The sequence below is a fragment of the Aedes albopictus genome, chromosome 3 (genome assembly GCF_035046485.1).
Source record: "Aedes albopictus strain Foshan chromosome 3, AalbF5, whole genome shotgun sequence".
Taxonomy (NCBI): Eukaryota; Metazoa; Arthropoda; class Insecta; order Diptera; family Culicidae; genus Aedes; species Aedes albopictus.
Genome location: NC_085138.1, coordinates 412,523,878 through 412,547,018, shown reverse-complemented (window position 1 = coordinate 412,547,018; position 23,141 = coordinate 412,523,878).

The window sequence follows — 23,141 nt, the reverse complement described above, 5'->3', positions numbered from 1 at the left end:
ACTACTCTGGGTAGCTTGCACCACCGCTTCTGCATCCGGGTAACCGACCAAAATGCTTGCCAGTGATTCACTGTGCAAATATTCAGGGTTTGAGGGGGATACAGTGAAAAATAAGGTGAGATTTACTCAGGTTAATTTTAGTTATTTATCAAAACAATTAGAAGGAAAACTAATGAAAACGATAAAAACGCTATTGATAAAATTGCTGCACAGAACATTCTTAAATTTAATCGCTAATTTTTCAATGTGATGAAATGGTCGAGATAGATTGGGCGCGGCTTTCACTCAGAGGGCCAGCGTTCGAGACCCGTTCAGAAGTTTTATTTTTCCGCTAGGTGACGCTAGTGATCATGTAAAAATAAGCATTGTTGACTAACTCTATCTCGCGATCCCTGTTCAAGTCTTCGACAAAATTGATTAAAAGATCGTTTGTTTCATAAAGGCAAGCAGTTTGCTTCGCAATTCTGCCGCTAGGTGACGCTAGTGAGCTTGTAAAATAAGCATTTTTAGCCAGTTCTATCTCGCGATCCCGATAAGATAGAAAGTACAAATCTTCGGTAAAGTTGTTCAGACGGTTGTTTGCTTCATAAAATCAAACAGTTTGGTTAGCAGTTCTGCCGCTAGGTGACGCACGTGAGCATTCAAAAATTAGCATTTTTAACCAGTCACGCAATCCCGATAAGATAGAAAGTTCAAATCTTCGGCAAAGTTGTTCAGACGGCCTACAAAAATGCAAGCAAGTTAGTTCGTTATTCTGCCGCTACGTGACGCTAGTGAGCATGTAAAAATGAGCATTTTTTACCAGCTCTATCTTGTGATCCTGATAGGATTGAAGCTTCAAGTCTTCGGCAAAGTAGTTGAGGCAGTCGTATGCTTCATAAAGGCAAGTAGTATGCTTCGCAATTCTGCCGCTAGGTGACGCTATTGAGCATGTTAAATGAGCATTTTCAACAAGCTCTATCTCACGATCCCTATAATAGAAAGGTTCAAGTTTTCGGCTAAGTTGTTCAGAAGGTCTTTGCCATTTGCATCCGGAAGGCAAACAGTTTCAAAGCTCCACCGCAAGGTGCAGATAGTGAGTACATAAATTTGAGCATGAAGTGAATCAGACCTTAACCACTTGAATATGAAGTGAATCAGACCTAAATTACTAAAATATAAAAAGAATCAGACCTAAATCACTCAAATATGAAGTGAATGAGACTTGAGTCACTTGAATATGAAGTGAATCAGACCAAAATTACTGAAATATGAAGTGAATCATACCTGAATCACTTGAATATGAAGTGAATCAGACCTGAATCACTTGAACATCAAGTGAATCATTCCTGAATCACATGAATATGAAGTGCATCAGACCTAAATTACTAAAATATGAAGTGAATCAGACCCGAAACACTTGAATATGAAGAAAATCAGGCCTGAATCACATGAACATGAAGTGAATCAGACACGCAGAAAAATCTATGTTAAAATCAAAAATATTTGAGGCAAATTCAAATAAATTGTCAATTTGTTCTGGCCACAAAAATAAAACTGTTTGGAGCAAATCGAACGTCACATTTGAAGCTAATGCAATCCATGTTTGAAACAAAAATGCATCTTCTGACAGATTATGTTAGAAATAAATGTAAATATTTTTGTTTTTTGTGGCAGGTCGGCCCTACGGAAATATTTGTTTTCCCATTGAACTTATAAAGTCATTTCCTTCGCTGGAAATCCACCTCCCGTGTTGTACTTTCAATGCCAACATCATGTATACATGTATTAAATAACATACGCTCCCGAAAACAACGGGATTTCGTGAAAGCTTTCGGTGAACCTTGCCTTTTTTGCAGGAGGAAATTTTGTTTGATATTGCAGCTGGAACTTGTGAGTTTTGTTTATGTTCTCGACGGCGGAACGGGGGGCTCCTCAATAGGTATTGTCGCAATAAATGTGTAATTGAGTTAGTTTTAAAAATTAAAATTTTGGTTTTAAACATTTCATCAATTTATCGAATAAACATGAATATTTTTGTTTCAAACGAATGAAATTTGTCTCCGTGGACCTAAATCACTCAAATATGAAGTTAATCAGACCTGAGTCATTTGAATGTGAAGTGAATCAGACCAAAATTACTGAAATATGAAGTGAATCAGACCTGAATCACTTGAATATGAACTGAATCAGATCATAATCATTTGAATATGAACTGAATCAGACCTGAATAACTGAAATATGAAGAGAGTGAATCAGACCCGAATAACTAAGTATGAAGTGAATCAGACCTGAATCACTTGAATATGATGTGAACCAGAGCTGAATCACTTGAATATGAAATGAATCATACCTAAACCACTAAAATATGAAGTGAATCAGACCCAAATCACTGAAATATGAAGTCAGTCAGGTCAGAAATGTGAACATGATGTCAGTCAACTTTTTCTTTGTGTCTACTTAAAGTTAATTGATATCGACATAAAATTCTATCGCAGCTCTCAGAATTCCTGAAAAATTCTCCTCTGATTTTTTTTACTGTGCTTTAATCCCGTAAACTGCACAACAATGTGGACTCCCCACGTTTAACACCGGGAGAACCAGCGAACGGACCCGAAGAAGATCCACCATTAATTAAGTTTAATTATAGTCAAATTTGTGGCAGCTTTCGTCCGTTTATATTATAATAATAACAGCAATAATAACGTGACAGCAGTCAGCCTACCAGCCAGTCAGTGCAGAGGACAAGGACGAACAGGGTGGCACGAACGTGACAGGAAAGGGATCATCCCTTTCTTCGTTGAACAGTGCAACCTAGCATAGGTCGTCAGGGTGGCAGACGAGGAGAGACGCTGGCCACTTATGAAGTGCCTGTGGTCACACTCGCTTTCACTAGGATGAAGCAACGGCCTCTCTGCCTCCTTCTTCTAGTGCTCGCCAACTAAGAACAGCAGTGGAAGGATAAGCGTGTGCTGCTGCGGTTTTGTTGATTTATCTATGTGGAAAAGCCTCTTGCTATGTTGCGAAATGTTTGCGGAGATAGACGGAGGCAAATTGCGTTCTGGACAACGCGGGATGCAGAGGTGTACTTGGCTCAATCGTTATGTAGGTACTAGGCTTTCTTTATTTCTGATTGAGAAAAAAAAAGCTCTCTACGAATCCTGAAAGTATCATCTCTCTGAATCCAGATGATTCTCTCTCTCAGAATCCAGAGCAGATTCTCTCGCTGAATCCAGAGATGATTCTCTCATCGAGTCCAGAAAGGATTCTCTCTCTGAATCCAACACTCTCTCTCTCTCTCTGAGTTCAGAGAGGATTATCTAACTCTTCGAATCCAGAGAGGATGCTCTCTCCATGAATTCAGAGAGGATTCACTCTCTCTGAATCCAGAAAGGATTCTCTCTTTCTGAATCCAGAGAAGATTCTCTCTCTGAACTGTTACAAAAAAAAAGAAAATAAATTATTACACATGATTCACGACACATAGAACCATACAAATGCACAAACAAAATGAGATGATTTTCTCTCAAAATCCAGGAAAATTCTCTCTTCGAATCCAGAGAGGTTTTTTTTCTCAAAATCCAGATGCAGAGAGGATTCTCTCTGAATTCATAGAAAATGATTTAGGAGAGGATTCTCGCTTTGAATCCAGAGGGGATTCTCTCACTGGATCCAGAGAGGATACTTTCTCTGAATTCAAAAAGGGTTCTCTCCATGAATGCAGAGAGGATTCTCTCTCTGAATCCAGAGAGAATTCTCTCTCAGAATCCAAAGAGGATTCTTTCTCCAAATTCAGAGAGGATTCTCTCTCTCTTTCTCTGAATCAAGCGAGGATTTTCTCTCTAAATCCAGAGAGGATTCTCTTTCTGAATCCAGAGAGGATTCTCTCTCTAAATCAAGAGAGGGTTTCTCTCTGAATCCAGAGAGGATTCTCTCTCTGAATCCAGAGAGGATTCTCTCTCTAAATCAAGAGAGGATTTCTCTCTGAATCCAGAGAGAATTCTCTCTCTTAAAAACCAGAGAGGATTCTCTCTCTGAATCCAGAGAGGATTCTCTCTCTGAATCCAGAGAGGATTCTCTCTCTGAATCCAGAGAGGATTCTCTCTCTCTCTCTCTCTGCTCGAATCTACTTGATTTAAAAATGTCATATAACATGCATGCAAATACCTCCTGTTACACGCTGCTGACAAACATTTCAAGCGACGAACAAACATGCAGATAAAACCAACAAGCTACCCACTGCAGGCAGACGTGGTTCATCGAAAGATAGTTCCACTGTCAGAGTCGTCGTCGACGTCACAGCACGGTTGGCATTCAAAATCCCGCACACACATACATTCATATTCACGTGCACAAACCACTCTCTTCACTGATTTAAACCTATTAAACACGATATGTTCCGTTGCGTTGGTGCTGGGCCGGGAAAGGAGAGGAAATGGAAAGGGCTCACCCGAGACCAAAAGGGCAAACGCGATTTCCGAAAGCACCTAGAGGGAAAAGCCACTACCCATCGACCACTGAACTACTGCTTGCTGTTCAGTGTGCATGTCCCTGTATGCGATTTCACCGGTCCTCTCGCCCCAAAAGGTCGCAGGACGAACGAACGATGACGACGACGACGGTGATGCAGTTTGGCCCGTGTGTAGCTTGCTGACATGAGATGAGCAGAAGATGATTTTACCGACGGATTCGGGGATGCTGCTTGGGGATGATCTCCGATGTATTTAGGTACGTTAGCAAATGGATTTGGTCGAATATCCTTCAAGGCATCGCCAGATGAGAGGACCCCAGCTCGGCGGATGGATCGGGTTGATGCACTTTGTTCGTACCTACATTTAGAGGATTACACTTCATGGTGGCTCCGAAGAGGAGCTTATGGCGCTTCAGTGTTCTTGGTGAATCGTTTAGCTTTCAAGAATTTGATGATTGGATTGTTTAAATAGTTGAAAGTTTCTGTTACAGAACAATGAAGAGCATCTTTAAACCGTGATACTATTTATAAAAAGCTCAGACTACATACTCACACTACATAGAAAAACGAGTTGATAAATCTTCGATGGTAATTTTAATATTCACCACGCTAAGCAACTATAGGCGACAGAGCAAAAAGTATTCTTACACCGGATGAAACCCTCCACCAATCAATGACGAACAAGTCTTCATAAGAAGTACATACAAAACATGGAACGAAGCAAATTCACACTAGAGGGGATAGATAAAAACATGCGACACAGAAAAAACCACGAGTGAAAAATCGTTTTCCATGCTAATATTTTCCTGGGAAAGCCAGTCAGCGTTGTTAAGCATCTTAATCAAAATTCAGTGAATTTTTGAGAACGACGCTGGTGAGGTGGTTCCAACCAAACCTCCGTAACACCTCTTCTCAAAATCGGCTCGGCTGGGAAATGGTGAAACGAGTTTTTGGTACTTGCCCACCTCGTGGTGCAACTGTGCGAAACGATAAAAATCCGCCCGGAATTGCGATTTGAATTCTGTTTCGTTGACACTTTTTTGTTCGTTGCGGGTTAGACCGAGAAAGGATTGGTAGGGGAGAGCATGGGAAATTTGAGGAATGAATTTCTAATGGGAACTGCTATTACCATGTTTTGATGGAAGTGTAAATCCAAACTTGTTCTATTTTCCATTTCCAATAATCCTTCTTTTAATATTTCAAATTCCATTTGCAATTCCATTTCCAATTCCATTTCCAATTCCATTTCCAATTTCCAATTCCATTTCCAATTCCATTTCCAATTCCATTTCCAATTCCATTTCCAATTCCATTTCCAATTCCATTTCCAATTCCATTTCCAATTCCATTTCCAATTCCATTTCCAATTCCATTTCCAATTCCATTTCCAATTCCATTTCCAATTCCATTTCCAATTCCATTTCCAATTCCATTTCCAATTCCATTTCCAATTCCATTTCCAATTCCATTTCCAATTCCATTTCCAATTCCATTTCCAATTCCATTTCCAATTCCATTTCCAATTCCATTTCCAATTCCATTTTCAATTCCATTTCCAATTCCATTTCCAATTCCATTTCCAATTCCATTTTCAATTCCATTTCCAATTCCATTTCCAATTCCATTTCCAATTCCATTTCCAATTCCATTTCCAATTCCATTTCCAATTCCATTTCCAATTCCATTTCCAATTCCATTTCCAATTCCATTTCCAATTCCATTTCCATTTCCAATTCCATTTCCAATTCCATTTCCAATTCCATTTCCAATTCCATTTCCAATTCCATTTCCAATTCCATTTCCAATTCCATTTCCAATTCCATTTCCAATTCCATTTCCAATTCCATTTCCAATTCCATTTCCAATTCCATTTCCAATTCCATTTCCAATTCCATTTCCAATTCCATTTCCAATTCCATTTCCAATTCCATTTCCAATTCCATTTCCAATTCCATTTCCAATTCCATTTCCAATTCCATTTCCAATTCCATTTCCAATTCCATTTCCAATTCCATTTCCAATTCCATTTCCAATTCCATTTCCAATTCCATTTCCAATTCCATTTCCAATTCCATTTCCAATTCCATTTCCAATTCCATTTCCAATTCCATTTCCAATTCCATTTCCAATTCCATTTCCAATTCCATTTCCAATTCCATTTCCAATTCCATTTCCAATTCCATTTCCAATTCCATTTCCAATTCCATTTCCAATTCCATTTCCAATTCCATTTCCAATTCCATTTCCAATTCCATTTCCAATTCCATTTCCAATTCCATTTCCAATTCCATTTCCAATTCCATTTCCAATTCCATTTCCAATTCCATTTCCAATTCCATTTCCAATTCCATTTCCAATTCCATTTCCAATTCCATTTCCAATTCCATTTCCAATTCCATTTCCAATTCCATTTCCAATTCCATTTCCAATTCCATTTCCAATTCCATTTCCAATTCCATTTCCAATTCCATTTCCAATTCCATTTCCAATTCCATTTCCAATTCCATTTCCAATTCCATTTCCAATTCCATTTCCAATTCCATTTCCAATTCCATTTCCAATTCCATTTCCAATTCCATTTCCAATTCCATTTCCAATTCCATTTCCAATTCCATTTCCAATTCCATTTCCAATTCCATTTCCAATTCCATTTCCAATTCCATTTCCAATTCCATTTCCAATTCCATTTCCAATTCCATTTCCAATTCCATTTCCAATTCCATTTCCAATTCCATTTCCAATTCCATTTCCAATTCCATTTCCAATTCCATTTCCAATTCCATTTCCAATTCCATTTCCAATTCCATTTCCAATTCCATTTCCAATTCCATTTCCAATTCCATTTCCAATTCCATTTCCAATTCCATTTCCAATTCCATTTCCAATTCCATTTCCAATTCCATTTCCAATTCCATTTCCAATTCCATTTCCAATTCCATTTCCAATTCCATTTCCAATTCCATTTCCAATTCCATTTCCAATTCCATTTCCAATTCCATTTCCAATTCCATTTCCAATTCCATTTCCAATTCCATTTCCAATTCCATTTCCAATTCCATTTCCAATTCCATTTCCAATTCCATTTCCAATTCCATTTCCAATTCCATTTCCAATTCCATTTCCAATTCCATTTCCAATTCCATTTCCAATTCCATTTCCAATTCCATTTCCAATTCCATTTCCAATTCCATTTCCAATTCCATTTCCAATTCCATTTCCAATTCCATTTCCAATTCCATTTCCAATTCCATTTCCAATTCCATTTCCAATTCCATTTCCAATTCCATTTCCAATTCCATTTCCAATTCCATTTCCATTTCCAATTCCATTTCCAATTCCATTTCCAATTCCATTTCCAATTCCATTTCCAATTCCATTTCCAATTCCATTTCCAATTCCATTTCCAATTCCATTTCCAATTCCATTTCCAATTCCATTTCCAATTCCATTTCCAATTCCATTTCCAATTCCATTTCCAATTCCATTTCCAATTCCATTTCCAATTCCATTTCCAATTCCATTTCCAATTCCATTTCCAATTCCATTTCCAATTCCATTTCCAATTCCATTTCCAATTCCATTTCCAATTCCATTTCCAATTCGAAGAACCCTTTCTGGATTCGGAGCGAAAATCCTTTCTGTATTCTGAGAAAGAATCCTCTCTCGATTTAAAGAGAGAGAATCCTCTCTCGATTCAGAGAGAGAATCTTCTCTCGATTCAGAGAGAGAATCCTCTCTCGATTCAGAGAGAGATTTTTTTCTGGATTCTGAGAGATAATTCTTTCTGGATTCTGATAGAATCATTCAGAGCGAGAATCCTTTCTGGATTATGAGAGAATCCCCTCTGGATTCTGAGAGATAATCCGTTCTAGATTCAGAGAGAGAATCCTCTCTAGATTCTCTAAAGAATCCTTTCTGGATTAAAAGAGGGATTTCTTTCTGAATTCTGGGAGAGAATCCTCTTTGGATTCTAAGAGAGAACCCTTTCTGGATTCAAAGAGAAAATTCTGCCTGAATTCATAGAGAGAATCCTTTCTGGACTCTGAGAGAGAACCCTCTCTGGATTCCGAGAGAGAATCCTTTATGGATTCTGGGAGATAATCCTCTCAGGATTCTAAGAGAAAATCCTCTCTGGATTTTAAAAGAGAATCCTCTCTGGATTCTAAGAGAGAATTCTCACTGAATTCAGAGAGAATCCTCTCTGGATTTAAAGAGAGAATCCTTTCTGAATTCTTGGAGAGAATCCTCTTTGGATTCTAAGAGAGAATCCTTTCTGGATTCGGAGCGAAAATCCTTTCTGGATTCTGAGAAAGAATCCTCTCTCGATTCAGAAAGAGAATCCTTTCTCGATTCAGAGAGAGAATCCTCTCTGGATTATGAGTAAAAATCCTCTCTATATTCAGAGAGATAATCTTTTCTGGAGTCTGAGTGAGAATCCTTTCTGGATTCTGAGAGAATCATTCAGAGTGAGAATGCTTTCTGGATTATGAGAGAATCCTCTCTGGATGCTGAGAGAGAATCCGTTCTAGATTCAGAGAGAGAATCCTCTCTATATTCTCTAGAGAATCCTTTCTGGATTGAAAGAGAGGATCCTTTCTGAATTGTGGGAGAGAATCCTCTTTGGATTCTAAGACAGAATCCTTTCTGGATTCAGAGAGAAAATCCTGCCCGAATTCATAGAGAATCCTTTCACGACTCTGAGAGAGAACCTTCTCTGGATTCCGAGAGAGAATCCTTTCTGGATTCTGGGAGATAATCATCTCAGGATTCTGAGAAAGAATCTTCTTTGGATTCTGAGAAAGAATCCTATAAGGATTCAAAAAGAGAATCCTTTCTGGATTCAGAGAGAGAATTCTCTCTGCATTCTGAGAGGGAATCCTCTCCGGGTTTTGAAAGAGAATCCTCTCTGGATTCCGAGAGAGAATTCTTTCTGGATACTGGATTCAGAAAGAGAACTCTCTCTGGATTCAGAGAGAGAATCCTCTCAGGATTTAGAGAATCCTCTCTGGATTCAGAAAGAGCATCCTCTATGGATTCAGAAAGAGCATCCTCTCTGGATTCAGAGAGAGAATCTTCTCTGGATTGTTAGAGAGAATCCTCTCTGGATTCAGAGAGAATCTTCTCTGGACTCTCTAGAATCAGAGAGAGAATCCTCTCTGGATTATGAGAGAGAATCCTCTTTGGATTTGAGAGAGAATCCTCTCTGGATTATAAGAGAATCCTCTCTGGATTCAAAGAGAGAATCCTCTCTGGATTCAGAGAGAGAGAATTCTCTCTGGATTCTGAAAGAACATCCTTTCTGTTTTTTGAGAAGGTATCCTCTCTAGATTCAGAGAGAGAATACTCTCTGGATTCTGAGAGAAAATATTTTTGAATTCAGTGCGAGAATCCCTTCCGGATTATGAGAGAGAATCCTCTGTGGATTCAGCGAGAAAATCCTCTCTGGATTCTGAGAGAGAATCCTCTTAAGATTCTGAGAGAGAATCTTCTTTAGATTCTGAGAGAATCCTCTCTGAGTTCTAAGAGAAAATCCTCTACGGATTCCGAGAGGGAACCCTTTCAGGATTCAAGGAGAGAATCCTGTCTGGATACGGAGAGAGAATCCTCCCTGGATTGTAAGAGAGCATCCTCTCTGGATTTTGAGAAAATTTTCTCTGGATTCTGAGAGAGAATTCTCTCCGAATTCTAAGAGAATCCTCTTTCCGTTTCGTTACTCACTCAATTTATAATCAATTTCAATTTGAATCTTTCGTTCCGTTCGTTGTGTAAATATTCAAAATGTGTTCCATCTCGCAAAGCATTTTTTGTCTCCAGCATTCGTGCAAAGTTCCGTCCATCCATGGGAATTACCTGATCAATAATTCAACCGATAACCAGCGTCCCGTGGAAAATCCTCACCATAAGCCGGCAATTGTAAAATACTCGTTTTTCCTTCGGTTTTTTTTTTTGTCTGAAACTCGAACGAATGAATGGGAAGATGGACCAACCCATGGTAATCCATAAGAACAGGAAGCAGAACTTACACACCCAAGTGGTTCTTCATATGTTCCGGAGGCAACCGGAGAAGAAATCTGCTACGGCACCTTTTCCTGATACCATCTTCATTATTGAGCTACCCCATAGCATGGAAGGAAAAAGCGCGGAAACGGAGCTAGGAGCAAGGAGGAAAATTCTTGCTCCGCACCGGACCGGATCTTTTTGCACTTGGGAAAACGACGTCGGTCGAAGACCAAGACCATGGTGGAGCTACCAACCGACAGACCGACAGGGCAGACAGACAGCCAGCAGAGTCTTTGCGTTTGCAGCGCAAGACCAACCAGTCAGCCCGATGAAGCAGAAGAAATTGGGAACACTCAATTACCACTGATTGTTATCGCTTTTCCGGGTGCTAGTGCCAGGAGTCGGTTCACTAAAGGTAGGGGTTTGCAGGGTGTTTGTCACGCGGAGCACTCGATTATACAATTTCAATAATGTTTAGCCCTGAGGCTTGCGATTGCCGTGGTGAAATTAAAAAAATGGAATAAAAAATTCTTAAACAAGATATTTTGAAAATTTTCGGAATTTCTTCGGAAATTGCTTACAGAACTTCTCAAACAATTTCTATGGAAATTCTTCGACAATATTTTGAAGCATTTTTTTGTTAATTCTTTTAGATGATCCTTTGGAAACTTTTTCAAAAAAAACTCAAGAAGATCTTTAGCAGTTTGTTTAGCGATTTCTGCGGAAAATCCCAATAGGATTTTTTTTTGTAGGAAACTTTTCTCAGAACTTTTTTATCAATTGATATCAAAATTCCTTCAGGAATATTTGTTTACTACTTCGAAATTCCTTACGGTCATTAATTTGCTCATGTCTTTGACAATTTCTTCAGAAAATCTTTGCAATATTTTGGGAAATTTCTTCGTTAATTCCTTTGAAAATTTCTTCAATAGTTTTTCCAGCAATTAATAATTTGTTTGTCAGTTTCTTTAACATTATTTTTTTTTGTAATTTCTTCTAAAATTGTTTTGAAAATTCCACCAGGAAATGGTTAAGAAATTCGTTCAGAAATGTTTCGGAAAATTAATTTATAAAGATTCTTCTGAAAGTTCCTTCGGCAATTGTTTAAAAAAATATATCAGGCAATAAATTTAAAAAATTTCCAGCATTTTTGGTTAGCAAATCTTTCGGAAATTATTACGGCATTTTCACAGGAAATGCCATTGTCAATATTTTGGGGAATTTCGTTGATTGTATCGGGAATGTTTTGAGGTTTCTTTAAACAATTTTATTCGGAAATTCCATTGGTCATATTTAAAAGAATTTCTTCGGCAACACCATCAGTAATTCCTTTGGAAATTACTCTAACTTCTTTGTTCTGCAATATTTTGAGGAATTGCTATTGGAAATAGCTTCGGCAGTTCCTTTCAATTATTTTGAATCCTTTTCATAAGTTCATTAGGGACGATTTGTATCGGTTCGACGAAAAGTTTTATGGTAGCACCGCTGGGAATTGAACCAATGTGTGATCCACCAGATGGCCACGACTTCTTTTGCAATTTATTTGGAAATTTCTTCGGCAACTACTTCGGAAGTTTATTAGGAATTTCTTTAGCAAAATTATTCGGTAATTTCGTTGATGATTCAGTTGAAATCGATTTCGACAAATAATTTGGAAAGTGCTTTGGGATATCTTTCGAAAAATTATGTGGGTATTCCATCAGAAATTTCTTACATGTTTGCTTGTAACTGTTTAAGCAATTGTTTTGGCCATTTTATTTGGAAACTCCTTCAAAAATTTATTAGATTCTTTTGGTAATTCCTTCGGCAATTTTATTAGAAATTCAGTTAATTTTGAACCTGCAAATTTCATTCCTTTGAAATTTTCTATGGAAACTTATTTAGGATTTTTTTTCGTGGGTTTATATCGATGCATGTTTCGAATCCAGCTGAAATTGACACCCAGCAATTAATTTGGAAATTCCTTTGACATGTCCTTGAGCAAACTATAAGGGAATTCCTTCGGCAATTTCTAAGACATTTTTTCCACAATTGCTTTTCTTGATTCCTTCGGTAATTTCGCTCAAAATTCAGTTTTAGATGTTCTTATTTTCTGGAAAATTTCTTTGAGATTTCCTTTGGTAAATTATTTGCGAATTCCTTCTAAAATATCTCAGACATTTCATCGTAATTTTTCCGGGAATTCATTTGGCGTTTTCGTTAGGAATAAGGAGGAAAATCACTTCTACAAATTATTTGTAAGTTCCTTTGATATTTCCTTAGAAAAATTGTTTTGAAGATAATGCTCTTGGTAATTCCTTCAGCGATTTTTTTGAAAATTCACTAGGAATTGATTTCAGCCATTTTTTATGTTTTTTTTTATGTTTATTTCTGGAAATTTTACGTAATTTTCCGAAGGCATTCGGAAATTTTCTCGGAAATTCAGTTAAAATTGACTTCGGGAAATTATTTGGAAATTTCTCGAAAAATTTCTTAGATATTTTTATGAAATTATTTTGGAAATTCCTTCGGCAATTTTGTTAGAAGTTCAATTAAATTTGAATCCGGCAATTTCATTCCTTTTATTAAATTTTCTTCGAAAAATTATTCAGGAATCCCTTCGGTAATCTGTAAGGAGTTTTTTTAGTACAAAATTTCTTTGACATTTTTAAAATCCTGTTAAAATTGACGCCAAAATTCATTTGAGATTTCATTTAGTTATTTGTTTGCGAATTCCTTAGGTTGAAAATGAAACGAAGTCTAATCGAGTTCAAATCGAAACGCGAATTCCTTTTAAAATATCGCATACGTTTTTATCGTCATTCATTTCACAAATCCATTGGCATTCTCATTGGGTAGGGTATCGCGCCACTTGGGCGGTGGCTTCTATATTCGTCTGTTTGTCACTATAACTCAGTCAATTTTGAACCAATTGAATTGAAATGTTGTACACGGGTAGATACTATACCTATCTCACTGCATTCCAAAATGTGTGTCAATTGGTTCAAATTTGACTGAGTTATAGTGGCAAACAGACGAATATAGAAGCCACCGCCCAAGTGGCGCGATTCCCTACCTAATGAAAAGAAATTCATTTCGGAAAATTATTTGTAAATTTCTTTGAGATTTCCTTCGGGAATTTCTCATACAAATATCAAGATAATGCTCACGGTAGCCCTTTCGGCGATTTTTTGAGAATTCACTTGGAGTTGATTTCAGTATTTTTTTTATAAATTATTTTGAGGATTACGTCGGCAAATTATTTAAAAATTCTTTCGGAAATTTCGGGTAATTTTAAGTAATTCCTTGACATTACCTTCGGATAATGATTTGGATATTCCTTCAAAAATGTCTTAAAAACTTTTAATAAAATTCTTGTGGTAATTACTTCGGCAATTTAGACAATTTCATTTCTTTATAATTTACTTCGGAATATTATTTAAAAATTTCTTCGGATATCTCTTAGATTTTTTTTCGGTACAAAACTCTTTAGATATGTTTCGAATGCAACTGAATTTAACCTCGGCTATTTATTTGGAAATTCCTTTGATATCCCGACTAGAAACTTATATCAAGTTTATAACATATTCTGTTATGATGTTATAATATTTTTCTCTAACACATTATGTTATAAACTAGCTACAGGATGATGTTAAAATAACTAAAACTGTAACAAAAAGAACACTGGTCTAATCAAAATTATAACCTATTTTGTTATAATCATATCCAAATTACAACAAAATGTGATATGAATTTTAGTTTCTGAATAACTGGTTTCTATCATATTTTGATAAAATTTTGTTACATTTTCCCAAATGCCGAAGATTCTAAACTAAATTAGAATACGATGAGTTATGAAACAAAAGTTATAACATAATGTGATATAATTGAGTTATAGAATTTTGAAAACACCAAGGATGATGAACATGATATATCACAATGAGTTATAAATAACATGATTTTTAAGGATTATGTTATATTTTTGTTACAATTTTCTAGTCGGGATGCCTTTCAGCAAATTATGTATTGGGACATTCTTTCAGAAATTTTTAAGAAATTTATTCCGCATTTGTTTTTTTTGATACTTTTGGTAGTTTTGTCTAAAATTCAGCTTTAAATGTTTTTTGTTTGTGAATTTCATTGAAATTGTCTTCGGTAAAATATTTGCGAATTCCTTCTAAAATATCTTAGATATTTTTTTGCCATTCTTTTGGTAAATTCTTTGACTCTCTCGTTGGGAATTGAGATGAAGGTCACTTCGGAAAATTATTTTAAAAATCAATCGGTAATTTGACGCACATTTTTTTAGCAATTTCTCTGACATTTTCGTATATTTCTATATGTTACTAAAGTAAACATAGCTTTAAGTTACAGAAAGAAAATAAGAATTTGAGAATATTTTTTGCCAAAATTACTGGAAATATATAGCAATTTATGACAAATAGAAGCAGTTCTCGAAGATGTTTATAACAACAATTCTGAATAAACTATGACATGACAAAAAAAATGAATGTTCATCTGCTTCATTCTCTAAAGTCTGAATTTATAGGAGAATCTCAATGGATTGTTGGTGAAATGTTTAGCAAAAAAGCCTGCATAAATAAGCGAACGAGGAAATTCTGAATAGAATTCTTGGTAAAATCTATGATTTTTGAATGCACGGTTTTGTCGCTTAATTCAAAAATAGATATTTTCTATATTTCACGGAAAAGCGGGATAAATTTCTGAAAGATATTTATAACGTATTCCCCAAATTTCCCTAACTCATTATAAAATTCTATCAAGAATTTATTCAGTATTTTCTGAGATTTTTCCAAGATTTGTTCAAGGAATTTATTCTAATGGCTTGATCAAAATATTCTAAACAGACAGCTTTGACATTGTGAACGGAATTCAACAGAAATAGTTTTTACGTTTATTTTTTTCTCAAATTTTTAGGTTTTAACAGTATTTTCCAGATAATGTCAAAAACTCTTTCATGAACTTTATTAGTAAGTTCAGCAAGATTTAATTTGATCAGAATATACGACATTACTAGCTGGAGCTAGAATACTAGAAGTCTATAAGAAGAAGTTTATTTCAGGAGCTTGCCAAAAATATCAGCTGAGAAATCCTGCAACAATATATCAGGCTTAAATACTGTAGAAATTTATCGAAGGATATCTTGCGGTGCATATGAAATTTCCTAAACGAGTTTATGAGGAGCGAATTATCTGGCATAAGATCGTTTGGCATAACGTCACTTGGCATAAAAGTTTTTAGCACATTCAAAATGCGTCCTTCTTTTTTATGCCAAGTATTCATTATGCCAAACGACCTTATTCCAAATGTTAGAGGGTTAGGATAGAGGGTATACGGAAAAGGGTTAGGGTAGACGGTTGGGCAGAGGATAAGATGGAGGATATGGTAGAGGGTCAGCGTGAAGAATAGGGTAGAGGCTAGGGTAGATGGTAGAGTAGAGGGTGGGATAGAAGGTTAGGGTCGAGGGTAGAGAGATAGGGTAGGCCGTAGGAGAGACGATGGAGGGTAGGGCAGAGGATAGAATGAAGGGTAAGATAAAGAGTAGGGTGAAGGATACAGTAGTGGGTAGAGGGTAGGCTAGATAGTAGGCTAGAGGATTAGAATGAAGGTAGAGTGTAGAGAGCAAGATGGTGGGTTAGAGTAGAGGGTAAGGTAGGGGGTTACGGTAGAGGCTGGGTAGATGGTAAGGTGGAGTGTAGGGCGGACAGTAGTATAGAGGATAGTGTAATGGATACGGTGAATGGTTATGGTTGAGGGTACAGTGGAAAATAGGGTAAAGGATATGGTAGAAGATAGGGTAGGGGTTAGGGTAGAATGGAGAGTTAGGGTAGATTCGAGAGTTAGAATAGAGCGTACAGTAGAGGATTAGAACAGTGGGTAAAGGAGACAGTAAGGTAGAGAGTAGAGTGGAGGATAGTGGAGCGGGTTAGAGTAGAGAGTGAGGTGAAGAAATTAGATGAGAATCATTTCATTATGAGAATTCCCTCAAAAAATTGTTCCCGAGTTTTTTTTTTCACGGATTACTTAAAAAAAATTCCCGAATTTCTTCAATGATTATTTAAGGAATTCTTGCGCAGCTTCCAGTCGGGATTCCTGTCGTGATTCCTCCAGGGATACCATCAGGTATTCTCAACGAGATTCCTTCGAGAATTACATCAGGTAGTTCTGCCGTAACTAACACGATTTTATCAGGTATTCCAGTCGGCAGGGATTCCTGCTAGAATTACTTCGCGAAAACCTTCAGGATTTCACAGATTTTTACCGAGATATATTCAGATAATCCTTGTGGCATTCTTTAAAGTACACGTGCCGGAATACCTGCTGGTATTCCTTGTAGGCTTCATCCCGGGAGTAATTCCTATCGGGATTTTTTCTGTAATTCTTTCATGGATTTCTGTAGAGCTTCCAGCCCAGATTCCTCTCAGGATTCTATCAGATACTCCTCTTGAAATTCCTATAGGGAATATTCCCGGGATTTCTTCGAAGATTTCTGCCGGGAATGCTTTAGAAAACCTTGAAAGGATTCTTTCCAGTGTTCTAGTCGGCATTCCTTCAGGGATTACTACTGGAATTCGTTCAAAGGTTCTTACCGGATTTCTAGCATTCCTCAAGGGATTTCTCCAATAATCCTTCCTGGGAGTTCTTGCTCAGCTTCCAGCCGGAATTCCTGTCGTGATTTGCTAAGGATTCTATTGGATATTCTGTACGGGTTTTCTTCAGGAATTACTTCAGGGATTCCTGCTGGGATTACTTCACGAATACCTTCTGGTACTCTTTCCCAGATTTCTGCTGAGATATATTCAAAGAATCCTAGTGGCATTCTTTTAGGTATACGTACTGGGATTCCTGCGGGTATTCTTTGAAAGCTTCTTCCCGGGATTTTAATTCCTCTCGACGTTTCTTGTGATTCTTTCAGGGATTCCTGTTAAGCTTCTAGCCGAGATTTCTCTCAGGATTCTACCAGATATTCCTCCCAGAATTCATTTCGGGAATCCTCCCGGAATTCTTTCAGGGATTTCTGCCGGAAAAGCTTAAGAAAATCCTAAATGGATTCCATCAGAGATTCTTGCTGGGACTACTTCACGGATTCCTCCTGCTATACTTTTACAGATATATTCATAGAATCCTAGTGGCATTCTTTTAAGTATACGTTCCGGGATTCTGGGGCTGGTAATCCTTGAAAACGTCTTCCCGGTTTTTTTTTTCAGGGATTCTTCTTGGGGTGTCTTTAGTAATTTCTCCCGGAATTCCTGCTGAGCTTTCAGCCGAAATGTTTCTCAAGATTCTACCAGACATTCCTTCCATAATTTCTTTAGGGCATCCTCCCGGAATTCCATCAAGGATTTCTGACGAGATTGCTTTAGAAATTTTGATAGAATTCTCTGAAGTGTTCTACTCGGTATTCCGTTAGGGATTACAGTTGAAATTCTTTCAAAGATTCTTGCCGGTTTTTTAGCATTTCTCAAGGGTTTTCTTCAATGATTCTTGAATGGATTTCTGCCAAGCTTCAAGCCGGGATTTCTTCCGTGATTTCTTCAAGGATCCCAGTAGGGATTCTGTAACAGAAATCCTGAGTAATCTTCTATATATATAAAAATGCAGTGGCATACGTGGGACCGCACATAACTTGCGAACGGAAGGTCCGATTTTGGTCGTCTTAGTTTTGTTCTGTTAGTTTTCACCCAAGGAAGGTTTATGAGGCAAAAAAACATGGAAAAATTGAGAGTTTTTGAAAATCGATCTTCCATACATTTTGACCGGGGACTTGGTCTTGACTAGGGATTTGAAACGTCAAAAAACGCAGTAGGCAAGACAAAGTTTGCCGGGTACAGCTAGTAGAATATAAAAAAAAACAAATTTAAAGAAAGTAATTGCCAAAGCATCACACTAAGTGCTCCGGGAAGCACGATCTGAGAACCCCTGGTCAAACCAAAATTGCAGCTCTTGCTCCCAGATCTTCAGCTCGGTTTCCTGAACGTGGTCATCGTCGTCGTCGTCTTCGCCGCCAAAGACATTCACACACAATCGGTGTGACAAAAACTTACCTTCTGCTTGATTTCCTTCTCATTGGCTTCTCTTGGGGCTCCAAGTTAGGGGGTAAAAGGAAACCACCCGTCAGATGGTTCATTGGATTTTTTCGGGAACCACTATATCTCCGGCGCAACGACGGCGAGGCGAGTATGTAACTGACAGCAATTGCATTTTTGCGGAACCTAACTTTATCAAACCGGGCACGAACCCCCGTCTCTAGCCACTCCTTCCACTACTGACTGAACTGGGTTGGAAGACACTAGAGGTACGTGATCAATGGCAAACCCTCTGCTCTGGAGGAGCAGCATGTCGCTGTCGAACAGTAGAGTGTCGAACAGGCACGACGACGCGACGGTGGCGACGATGATAAGAGGGATTTAGCTAACATTGTCTCCTGACAGGTTGGGTGTGCGGAACTATCGTTGGAAATATATCTCATTGATATTCTGCGAAGATGGACGTCTTGTAGATATAGGTTGCAGTGTAGCGATAGCAGTTCAGTTCGATAATCCACTTCCTGCCAATGCAATGGATTTGTCGTAGCGAGGTTTTCAGAGTTCCATATAAAGCTACAGGGGATGGCCAAAATGTTTGGGATAGGCAACTTTTTTTTCTCTCACAAAAAAGTTCAACATGCTATAACTTTTCATAGAGCGCATAAAAAAATTTCAAATTTTGCCTGTTTGTCAACCTATTATATGTGCATCATTGGTACAAAATTGGGCTCGTTTGATTAATCTTTCGCAAAGTTAGAACAGTTCGGGTAAAACACTATTTTTCAGACAACTCATTTTTGAGCTGTCATATCTCGGAAACCAGTAAACCGAATTGAATGAAATTTTGAACGTACACTAACAATATGTAAATGCTTCACAAACTATTAAAACATAGGTACTTTTTAAACTTTGACAAAAGTTATCATGGATTGACACTTTTTGGATTTTTCTCGAAAAAATGTAATTTTTTTATATCAATGTCAATAAATTTAAGTGTTGATATCCAAAGATTTTCCACTTTTGTTCTCAAGTTATCTCTAATAAGATATATTAGAGCCTATTTAGAGTGAAGGAAGAACACATTTAGTAATTTTTGTGTGGTATTGTAAATTTGACTTATTTTCCTCTATATGGGTAAAAATTTTAACCCGGTATAACTTAATTCGTCGTGAGAAAATATTACATTTTATAACGTCGTATTAAGTATCAATACATTGTTGATAAACGTTAAAAAATTCATTCAATTCGGTTCACTGGTTTCCGAGATATGACAGTTCAAAAATTAGTTGCCCAAAAAATAGTGTTTTACCCGAACGGTTCTAACTTCGCGAAAAATTTATCAATCGAGCCCAAATTTGTACCAATGATGCACATATAATAGGTTGACACACAGTCAAAATTTGAGATTTTTTGATGCACTCTATGAAAAGTTACGGCATGTTGAATTTTTTGCGGGAGAAAAAAAGTTGCCTATCCCAAACATTTTGGCCATCCCCTGTATATTCACGCATCGACGACATGAAATACATTTTCTGACAGAACATCTCTGCTGATTTAGAGAAATTGCAAATCGAGTTCTTATAAAAACGGCAATTGTTTGAAGATTTGGGAAAATTTTCCAAATAATGTTTTAGCTACATATACGTATCATATGCATACTGTTACTAATTGAATAATATGGAACGAGCTTACCAATCCATCATCAGTATAACTTGAATCTGAAAAGTCCTAGAAACTGTTTTGGTATAACATGGCGACCGTAACGATATCGCGTGGTTGTTTTATTTTATTTGTAACGGTCGCCATATTATATCAAGTAACTTTTTATTGAAATGGTTAAAATAGTTTTAAAAAAGTAACTGGTAAAAAAACAATGAAATGACTAAAGTCATTTAGAATTAACACGGTAATTTTGAAGGCAACTAAGCTACTCTTCCTAGTGTTGAAGCAAGTGATCTACCCTTTTCACTCAAGACAGTGACTGCTACACGTTCAAGTCCCAAGATATTCCCATCTTACACTAAAAAACAGTGTTTTCTAACCAGACAAACTAGGTAAAGCAAGCCCCGAAGCACACTTGACTCAACTTGTCGTCTCACTCTCAAGACGTAGCTCAATAGATAAAGGTAGTTCGAACAGCAACGTTCACCATCAGCTGTCGACGGTTCAATTTCACCGTGCAGCAGAGCGCCTGCCGGCGTGCCGGTGAGCATTACACTACCGCCCTAGTACAACAGACAACTATTCTACCTGGGATCGTTATCGTCCTAGCTAGCTAGCTGATTCGTCTTTTCCTTCTTCTGGTTCATCGAAAATGGGGGAGAAAAGTGCGGAAGAGGAAAGATCCCGAAACAATCCTCTTTGGAACTAAGTACACCGGTTGACAAGATAAACTTTCTGTCCCGGTATTGTGAGCTGTCTTCGTCTCTGCGCCTCTGTCAAAGGGAAAACTACTACAACGTACACTATACCGATGAGACCCAAAGGCACACGGCGAAGTCGACGAAGAGTCAAGTTAATTTACCGAAATGGAGATAATGCTCCATCAGTTTTCCGTCCGAACGCGGCACGATGCCGTATTTCGACTGTGCTCATCGGCATTTGGAAGTACTACCAGACAAGCAGTGGGTGAAGTCGATTCGGGAGTGAAATTACCTCGAATGCATAATTTATTTATGGATGGATGTAAGGAAATTCTTTTCCTTTCGCTAGGAATGTTTTCCGCCGTGGGATGAGAAGATACGATCTCGCTGGTTGATGGAGTCATTTAGATTCAATGTACATTGAGCCGGTATCATTGTGAGATTCTATGGCTCTGAAAGAGAAACTCATAGAAATGACCTCAATCAATGATGTAAAATATGAAATTAGACTTCAAGAAACCAGAAAAATGTGCAGCTTCATGCTCATTTGGCATAACATGGCGATCGTAACAATAACAAATCAGCATTTTTCGAAACTAAATCGTTTTTTTATACAGTCGCCATGTAATACCAAATGTACTCGAATCGAAATCGAATCGAAGTCTAATCGAAATCGAATCGAAATCGAATCGAAATCGAATCGAAATCGAATCGAAATCGAATCGAAATCGAATCGAAATCGAATCGAAATCGAATCGAAATCGAATCGAAATCGAATCGAAATCGAAATCGAATCGAAATCGAATCGAAATCGAATCGAAATCGAATCGAAATCGAATCGAAATCGAATCGAAATCGAATCGAAATCGAATCGAAATCGAATCGAAATCGAATCGAAATCGAATCGAAATCGAATCGAAATCGAATCGAAATCGAATCGAAATCGAATCGAAATCGAATCGAAATCGAATCGAAATCGAATCGAAATCGAATCGAAATCAAATCGAAATCAAATCGAAATCGAATCGAAATCGAATCGAAATCGAATTGAAATCGAATCGAAATCGAATCGAAATCGAATCGAAATCGAATCGAAATCGAATCGAAATCGAATCGAAATCGAATCGAAATCGAATCGAAATCGAATCGAAATCGAATCGAAATCGAATCGAAATCGAATCGAAATCGAATCGAAATCGAAATCGAATCGAAATTGAATCGAAATCAAATCGAAATAAAATCGAAATCGAATCGAAATCGAATCGAAATCGAATCGAAATCGAATCGAAATCGAATCGAAATCGAATCGAAATCGAATCGAAATCGAATCGAAATCGAATCGAATCGAAATCGAATCGAAATCGAATCGAAATCAAATCGAAATCGAATCGAAATCGAATCGATTCGAAATCGAATCGAATCGAAATCGAATCGAAATCGAATCGAAATCGAATCAAAATCGAATCGAAATCGAAATCGAATCGAAATCGAATCGAAATCGAATCGAAATCGAATCGAAATCGAATCGAAATCGAATCGAAATCGAATCGAAATCGAATCGAAATCGAATCGAAATCGAATCGAAATCGAATCGAAATCGAATCGAAATCGAATCGAAATCGAATCGAAATCGAATCGAAATCGAATCGAAATCGAATCGAAATCGAATCGAAATCGAATCAAAATCGAATCGAAATCGAATCGAAATCGAATCGAAATCGAATCGAAATCGAATCGAAATCGAATCGAAATCGAATCGAAATCGAATCGAAATCGAATCGAAATCGAATCGAAATCGAATCGAAATCGAATCGAAATCGAATCGAAATCGAATCGAAATCAAATCGAAATCGAATCGAAATCGAATCGAAATCGAATCGAAATCGAATCGAAATCGAATCGAAATCGAATCGAAATCGAATCGAAATCGAATCGAAATCGAATCGAAATCGAATCGAAATCGAATCGAAATCGAATCGAAATCGAATCGAAATCGAATCGAAATCGAATCGAAATCGAATCGAAATCGAATCGAAATCGAATCGAAATCGAATCGAAATCGAATCGAAATCGAATCGAAATCGAATCGAAATCGAATCGAAATCGAATCGAAATCGAATCGAAATCGAATCGAAATCGAATCGAAATCGAATCGAAATCGAATCGAAATCGAATCGAAATCGAATCGAAATCGAATCGAAATCGAATCGAAATCGAATCGAAATCGAATCGAAATCGAATCGAAATCGAATCGAAATCGAATCGAAATCGAATCGAAATCGAATCGAAATCGAATCGAAA